Source organism: Panthera uncia (assembly GCF_023721935.1).
Source record: "Panthera uncia isolate 11264 chromosome C1 unlocalized genomic scaffold, Puncia_PCG_1.0 HiC_scaffold_4, whole genome shotgun sequence".
NCBI lineage: Eukaryota > Metazoa > Chordata > Mammalia > Carnivora > Felidae > Panthera > Panthera uncia.
The window spans coordinates 96,089,986-96,098,656 of NW_026057585.1; the positions used below are offsets into that span (position 1 = coordinate 96,089,986).

Below are 8,671 nucleotides of genomic sequence, written 5' to 3' on the forward strand. Positions count from 1 at the left end.
GGTAATTTGTAATGGCATCTCTGGGAACGTGAGGGTGGCACTTTCCTTCCTACCACCTTACGGGGGTGTCCTTGAGGCTGGAGACCAGGCCTTGTTCCCGGGGAAGCCTTGCTGCTGGGCCTACTGCTAAGGGCTGGTCGGAGACCAGGAACCACACCAGTTATTTTAACAGAGAGAATTTAATGTATAAACTTGTTAACGAGGCGCTGAGAACCTGAAAAGGCAAACAGAGAATGCTAGGTATCAGGGAGGGGGGAAGCTGCCACTCACCCCCTTGCTAGGGTAACGCAGGGGGCCCGTAGGAATGCTTCAAACTTAGCAGCTTGGAGGAGGGGCCCCAGGGTCCCAGCCTGATGAGGAGAAGCAGAAAAGGAGGTGTTTGGGGTCAGCTTCCCGGAACGGGCAGGGCCACACTTAGAGTGAGGCAGAGCATGTCCTCTCTGACCTGAAACCCTCCGACGGCCCCCATCTCACTCCAGCTAAGGTTAGCCAAGGTCTTAACCAGAAAGCTGTGCACTGTGGAAACATCACTACCTCTCTGAGCCCATTTCTTTCTCCTCTTCCTCCTCCTCCTCCTTCTTCTTCTTCTAAAGTCTATCCATGTATTTTGAGAGAGAACACACAAGTGGGGGAAGGGCACAGAGAGAGGGAGAGAGAGGGAAGTCCAAGCAGGCTCCACCCTGTCAGCGCAGAGCCTGACGTGGGTCTCAGTCTCATGACTGTGAGATCATGACCTGAACCGAAATCAAGAGTCAGATGCTTAACTGACTGAGCCCCCCAGGCGCCCCGTCTCTGAGCCCATTTCTTATCACTCCCTCCACTCCCCGCGCTGGCCTGTTAGCCATTCTCCAATGTGCCAGATTCACTGTAGGGCCTCTGCACTGGCTGTTCCTTGGTCCGGCCCATGCTTGTTCGAGACTGTCAACACTTCTGCCGTGGTTGTGGCCATCCAGGCCGTGCTGTCCCTGTAGATCTTTGGCTGCACCACTGGTGCTGTCCTGGGCTCTGGAGATGGGGTCACCCACACTGCACACCTGCCCAGGCCACCCTGCGTCCGGACCTGGCTGCCCAAGACGTGATGAATTACCTCACGAACGTCCTCTTGGAGCATGGCTACAGCTTTAGCACAGTGGCCGAGTGGGAAATCATGTATGACGTCACAGAGATGATGTGCTATGTCACCTTGGACTTGGTGCGGGAGCTGGCCAGCAGCCTGTCATCCTCCTCCCTGGAGAAAAGCAATGAGCTGCCCACAGGTGGGGATCACCATCAGCGCTGCCCCGAGGCGCTCTTTCAGCCCTCCCTCCTGGGGAATCCTGGAGACCTCCTTCAACTCCATCAAGAAGTTGTCATGATACTGACATCCGGAAGGACCTCTTCGCTGACACGGTGCTGCCTGGTGGGGCCACCACGTATCTGGTTGTCATTTCCGTCTTGCTGGTCCCATGGGGCTGGGAAAGTCTGAGCCTTAGGACCCACTTCCCTTTCTTTCTTAAAAAATTTTTTTTTAGGGGCGCCTGGGTGGCTCAGTCGGTTAAGCGGCCGACTTCGGCTCAGGTCATGATCTCGCGGTTCGTGAGTTCAAGCCCTGCGTCAGGCTCTGTGCTGATGGCTCAGAGCCTGGAGCTTGTTTCAGATTCTGTGTCTCCCTCTCTCTCTGACCCTCCCCCGTTCATGCTCTGTCTCTCTGTCTCAAAAATAAATAAACGTTAAAAAAAAATTAAAAAAAATTTTTTAAATGTTTATTTATTTTTGAGGGGGTGGGGAGGGGCAGAGAGAGGGAGACACAGAATCCGAAGCAGGCTCCAGGCTCTGAGCTGTCAGCACAGAGCCCATCGTGGAGCTTGAACTCACGAAACGCGAGGTCATGACCTGGGCCAAAGTCAGACACGCAACGAACTGAGCCACCCAGACGCCCCTCTTTTTTTTTTTTTTTTTTTTAGATTTTATTTTTAAGTAATCCTTTCAGCCAATATGGGCCTTGAACTCACAACCCCGAGGTCTAGTGTCATATGTTCCACTGTCTGAGCTAGCCAGGTGCCCCCTGTCTACTTTCCTTTCTTTTTTTTTTTTTTAAACTTTATTTATTTTGAGAGAGAGAGAGAGAGAGAGAGCACACACAAGCAGGGCATGGACAGAGAAAGAGAGATTGAGAGAGAAAGAGAGAATCCCAAGCAGGCTCCGGTCTGACAGCACAAAACCCAATGCGGGGCTCGATCTCACAAGCTGTGAGATCATGACCTGGGCCGAGATCAAGAGTCAGATGCTTAACCGACTGAGCCCCCCAGGCGCCCCTCCACTTTGTTTTCTTAACTGGTGTTTTCCTGCCAGAATGCCGTGGGGTGTTACTTGCCCTGAGTTGAAAAATGGTTTGCATTTACACCTGTACATTTATTCCTCCTTTTAATTTATGTAAGGTTTTTGTATGCAATTCTCAATTCTTCAAGAGATGACGATAAATTTTGGTGTTCTACTGTCATGTGAGAACTTTAGGCCCCAGCGCTACATCATCGCGTGAGGAAAATAAAGTTCTGCAGTAAACCAGAAAAAAAAAATTAGACAGTGCCCAGCAATTTTGTTTGCAAAGGCTCCAGACTTTGGGCTGTTACTAAGGGCTGTGATACCTTGTTCTCAAGAAACTTTTCTAAGAAAAAGGTGTGCAATTTCTTTTGGGGACTGTGTCAGGAAGATTTGGGGTGGAAGTGACAGAAATCGAACTTAAATTGGTCTAGGCACAAAGGTGGGGGGGGGCAGATTTACTGGCTCATATAACTGCAAAGGCTGAAGTAGATTAACTTTGGGCATTTCTGGGGCCAGGAGCTCTAATGATCTCACCGGGATGTCAGCTAGAGGGACAATATGGTGAAGTCCTTCCTGGAGGTGGTGGGAAGGATAAGGCGACCCTTTCAGAACTCTTTTCCCTTATGAGGTTATAGAAATGAGAAATGTCATTTCTTTCTTTCTTTTTTTTAAATTTTTTTTAATGTTTATTTATTTTTGAGACAGAGAGAGACAGAGCATGAATGGGGGAGGGGCAGAGAGAGAGGGAGACACAGAATCGGAAGCAGGCTCCAGGCTCTGAGCCGTCAGCCCAGAGCCCGACGTGGGGCTCGAACTCACGGACCGCGAGATCATGACCTGAGCCGAAGTCGGACGCTCAACCGACTGAGCCACCCAGGCGCCCCGAGAAATGTCATTTCTATAGAGATAGAAATTACGCTCAGATGCTGCTGGTGAGGCTGGACACGGGATGGGAAGAATTAAGAGCTATTTTCTTCCAGGCTACTGATCTCAGCCTTCCCTCTGATAACCATCAGTTTAGAAGAGCTGCACACTCACGAACTCATGCTGGTTTCCAAAGCACCCCCAACACACACACACACACACACACACGCACACCTGCATTGATGCCACAGCTGTGAAGGATCTGATGGCTCTTCTGCAGACATTTTCTGGCCTTTGGAGAAAGCGTAAAGAGTCACAGAAGATGCAGATACCAGCAGGGGCTGGGAGCCGGCGAGCAGACCTAACCATGAACGAGGGGCAGCTGACTCTCACAGGGCTTTTGCACCTGTGAGAAATCTTCATTTCATTCCTTCATTCTACACAAGGGGGAACAGAGTCCCAGAGCAGAGAAATGACGTGCATAAAAGCCACACCATGAGACAACAGCAGGCAGAGACTTACCACCTGTGGACCCCCTGGACAGTGTGCCTTGCTTCCTCCTTCCCCTTTCCCCGGAGGTCGGTGCTCTCATTGTGCTGCCCTTTCTGGCTGCCCAGGGCTGGAGGTCAGAGTCAGAGGGGAGCTGAGGAGAAGTAGTTCAGCACATTTGCCCCAAACCTTTCCTTGTCTGCGTCTTCTCCCTTCTGACAAGAGCCTAGATGCTATAGATTGTGTGTCTGTGTCCCCTCCCCCACAAATTCATTTGTTGAAAGCTATTTCCCCAATGTGAGGGGGTTAGGAGGTGGGACCTTTGGAAGGTGATTAGGTCGTGGGGGTGGAGCCCTCACAATGGGATTACTGCCCTTTTAAAAGAGACTCCAGAGAGCTCATCTGTCCCTTCTGCCAGTTGAGGTTATAGGGCAAAGACGGTGCTTACGAACCAGTAAGAGGGCTCTCACCCGACATGGAATCTACTAGTCTTGATCTTGGACTTTCCAACTTCTAGAATCATGAGAAATACATTTCTGTTGCTTATAAACCACCCAGTCTATGGTATTTTGCTATAAGGCAGCCCACACTAAGAGACTAGAGGTGGTAGTTGGTCAGTTAAGCAGCCCTCAGCTCTGCCCAGAATGCCCTCCTCATCTTCCTTCTAATGGATAATTCTTTCTTTTGTTTTTTAATGTTTTTATTTATTTTTTGAGACAGAGAGAGAGACAGAGCATGAGCAGGGGAGGGGCAGAGAGAGAGAGAGGGAGAAGTGGGCTCCAGGCTCCAAGCTGACAGCACAGAGCCCGACGCGGGGCTCGAACCCACAAACCGCGAGATCATGACCTGAGCTGAAGTCGGACGCTTAACCGACTGAGCCACCCAGGCACCCCCGTGGATAATTCTCTCTAATCCTTCAAAGCCTTAGCTCAGTAATAACTTCTTCGGGAAGCTCCCCCTTCAACTGAGTCTTCCTGCTGTGCTTACAGAGCACACCCAGGACTCTCCAGTGTCGGTGGCCACACCACCCTGGGGAGTCTGTGACTGCATCTTTCTCCCTGCACTGTGCATTCCCCAAGAGCGGAGCTTGTCTCGTTCATTCTGTGTTCCCACTTCCTAGTCAGAAAGCTTAGTTTTGCCTGCACAGTCTCATCCCTCCTCATGACAACCATGTAACACAGACGTGAGAAAAGATGAAGAGATGCGCGGTAACTTGCCTGAGATCCCATAAGTAGCAAAAGGTTGAGGTGCTGTTGAATCTAGGCAGTCTGATTTCAGAGTCCGGGCTCCAGACCACGGAGACCCCACGCGTTCAATAAAGGCTTGTTGAATGAATTAAGGGGCTTCTTTCTTTCTCTGTAGCCAGCACCTAGCACCTAAGGTTTGACACTGGTAAGAACCAACATTGCCGCCACAACCACCTTTACGGAAGCTTATTAAGTGCCAGGCACTATGCTCGGCATTTTGCGTATACTGGATTAATCGCACGTTACCATTGAAACAAATTGCTGCGAACTTAGTGCCTTAGAATAACAAATTTATTTCCCTACAGTTCTGGAGATCAGAAGCCTGAAGTATGTTTCAATGGGCTAAACTCAAGGTGCTGGCCGGCAGGCCTGTGTTCCTTCTGGAAGCTCTAGGGAAGAAACCATTTTTGTGCTTTTTCTTGCTTCTAGAGGCCAATTGCGCTCATGGCTTCTTCCTCCATCTTCAAAGATGCCAGTTGTAGTGTAGAATCTTCTCTCATACCTGATCTCCATTTCCATCCTTCCATTTTTCTCTCTCTGACCCTGATCCTCCTGCTTCCCTCTTATAAAGACCCTTGTGATTATATTAGCCACCCCCCCCATAATCCAGGATAATCTTTCTACCTCCAGATCTTTAATCACATAGACAAAGCCTCCTTTGCCATATTAAGCAATATATTCGCAGTTTCTGGAGACTGGGACATGGACATCTTTGGGGAAAATTGTGCAGTCTACGACATATACCATCTCATTTAACCCTTGTACAGTAATGCTGTGACATAGTGGTACAAGCTCCACTTAATAGGAGTGGAAGATGTGTGGCACACAGGGGGTGCGCATAAGTGTTCGTGGGGATGATCTGGTGTGACAGCTGATTGATAATACATTGTTCTTCACTGGACAGAAGGTCCTGAAGGATGTATCCAGTCCTGTGTCTTCCCTAAAATCTCCTCTACAATCCTCCTGGCCCACCCTGGGGCAGGTGGACGCTCCGTCAGAGTGCTTAGCACTTAATTGTTTCCCTGGCCTGACTCTTCTCCCAGTGAGATCACTATCTCCTTCAGGGAAATTGTATTCCTAATTCTTTGTCTCTTCCCATGATGCCCTGGGCTTTTCACAGACTTCATTTTCTCTCTTGTAGTCCTTGAAAGGAGGGAGTATGTGTCCATTTTGCAGAAGAGCAAAGTGAGGCTCAGGTTACATGCAGGGTCATTTCTTTTTTTTTTTTTTAACATTTTATTTATTTTTGAGAGAGACAGAGACAGAGACAGAGTACAAGTGGGGGAGGGGCAGAGAGAGAGGGAGACACAGAATCTGAAGCAGGCTCCAGGCTCTGAGCTGCCAGCACAGAGCCCGACGCGGGGCTCGAACTCATGAACTGAGAGATCATGACCTGAGCTGAAGTCAGATGCTTAACCGACTGAGCCACCCGGGCGCCCCGGGTCATTTCTTGATAGATGCTGGTTGATGGACTCTGTCTTGCTTCCAACTCTTTACTTCTTTTTTTTTTTTTTTTTAACGTTTTTTTTTTTTTGAGACAGAGAGAGACAGAGCATGAACGGGGTGGGAGGGGTGGTCAGAGAGAGGGAGACACAGAATCCGAAACAGGCTCCAGGCTCTGAGCTGTCAGCACAGAGCCCGACGCGGGGCTCAAACTCACAGACCGCGAGATCATGACCTGAGCTGAAGTCGGACGCTTAACCGACTGAGCCACCCAGGCGCCCCCCAACTCTTTACTTCTAACGTCAGCATGAGGGACTCTACATTCTCAGCAGCCTCTGACCCTCTGACTCAGCTCTGCCACTTGACTGGATTTTGTTTTCTCTTTCACTTTCACTAATCTCTGGATATTCTTCCTGTGGTGTATGTACACACACACACACACACACACACACACACACATACGCACACACTCCGGCCCCCAGAATCTTCCCAGGACTGGCATCTTTATGGAGCTCTTACCCCTTGTCCCCCCATCTTCATCTGTAAAATGGTCATCTTAGCCACACTTTACATCCTTTTTCTTGCACACAGCCACCAACTTACACATCCCTCATGGCACAGCTTTTTCTACCTTTGGAAATGACAATAAATTAATCTACTTTTTCTTTTAGTAGAAACCCCTTGCAATCACCCTGGCGGTGATTAAGAGGGTCAGGTCTGGAATCAGACTGCCTGGGCTAGAACCCAAGCTTTCCTAGTCATTAACTAAGAAAGCATATTAATTCCTCTGAGCTCTGTTTCCTCACTTTTTAAAAAAAATAAGTATGTTTTTTTGTTTGTTTGTTTATAGAGCACAAACAGGGGAGAGGCAGAGAGAGAGAGAGAGAATCCTAAGCAGGGATTCAGAGTAGAGCCTGACGCGGGGCTCGAACCCACAAACTGTGAGATCATGACCTGAGCCGAATCAAGTCGGATGCTTAACCGACTGACCCACCCAGGTGCCCCTGTTCCCTCATTTAAAAAATGAAAAACAATAAACAGTATTTTTCTCACATATCTGGCAGATGTTATTTTTTGAAGGTAAGATTTGTTTAGAGGTCACTGCTTCTGCCCCTTGCTGCCTTTTTTCCATCACCCATACCCCATTCTCTCATCGTGCTGCTTGTCAACACAAGGCATCTGGAAGGGGTGGTGACATCAGTCATGTACGCTTTGGGGGGGGGTGTTAATCTGCTGTGTCTCTTCCCAGGGCCATTTTTCCTTGCAGCCTCATTTGCAATCACAGATGGGAGGTCCAGACCATCTGCTAATGGGAATTAGGTCACGGATGGTCAGATGAGGGAGGCACTGGGGAGGGGCACTCCTCATACCTGTAGTGTCCCACCAAATAGATAACCATCTTCCAGTCATCCTTGCTTTTTTCCGTCACGTGTTGGCTTGGTGGGGGAGAGGAAGTGTTGGCACCTGGAGGAGGTTTGATAGAAGGCATTCCTGGATGACTTCATCTCTGGGCCTTGCCTCTCAAAATTCCAGCCAAATCAGTTCTACCGTTTAAGGGATGGAAGTGGGGTCAGCATTCCAGAAGTTCCTTGTCATACCCAGGCTTTTAATCAGATGATACTGGAGAATTAGCATCCTAGTGCAGGCAGTTGTGAGAGGGTGGGGAGGGGTCTCAAAGGTCCCTGCTGCATGGTTGTCTTTCCTGCCAGACCTGGGTTGAGGAGAGCGAGACCTCTTGGTTGAGTTTGCTCAGAACCATCAGAACCACGGACAGCGGTCAGGGTACCCTGAAGACCCGCAGCGGCGCAGGGTGCAGAGAGCAGAGCCCGTGCCGAGTTACAGGCAGGCGAGGGGAGGGAAGACGCGCTCCGGTGGCGGGGGGTTGGCTGGGACTGTTCTGGCTCTGAGTCACCCCGTGCGCCCCGTACTTGCGTCGTGGGGCCTCGGAACGCTGGAGTTGTGTCTGCCTTCTCCGAGAATGGTTGGGGGTGGGGAGGAGAGGCCCTGGGAGTTTTGCAGGAAAGGAGGCAGCGCGAGGCGAAGGACCTGTTGGTGTCCCCCGCGCGCTCCCGCCCCCCGGCCGGGCCCATTGCTATACAAGGCCTGCTCTCCCCAGCATCCACCCCCAGCGAGTATGGTCGCAGGCGCGGAGGGGTACATTCCCCCGCCCTGAGCTCAGCGTGCCGGAATGCGGCCGATAAATCAGAGATAACCCCAGGCCCGGGATAAAAGGCCGAGGTTGTCCTAGGATCCGGGAGAGCGTCCGCCGGCCTCTAGGAGGTGAGACGTGACCCGGAACACAGCGCAGCGGCAGCGGCAACGATCTC

At 50.4% G+C, this 8,671-nt stretch overlaps 1 pseudogene; it reads left to right on the plus strand.

Moving 5' to 3' along the window:
- Positions 1-851: 851 nt before the first annotated feature.
- Positions 852-2,518, plus strand: LOC125913738 (actin-4-like; annotated as a pseudogene).
- The last annotated feature ends 6,153 nt before the right edge of the window (positions 2,519-8,671 follow it).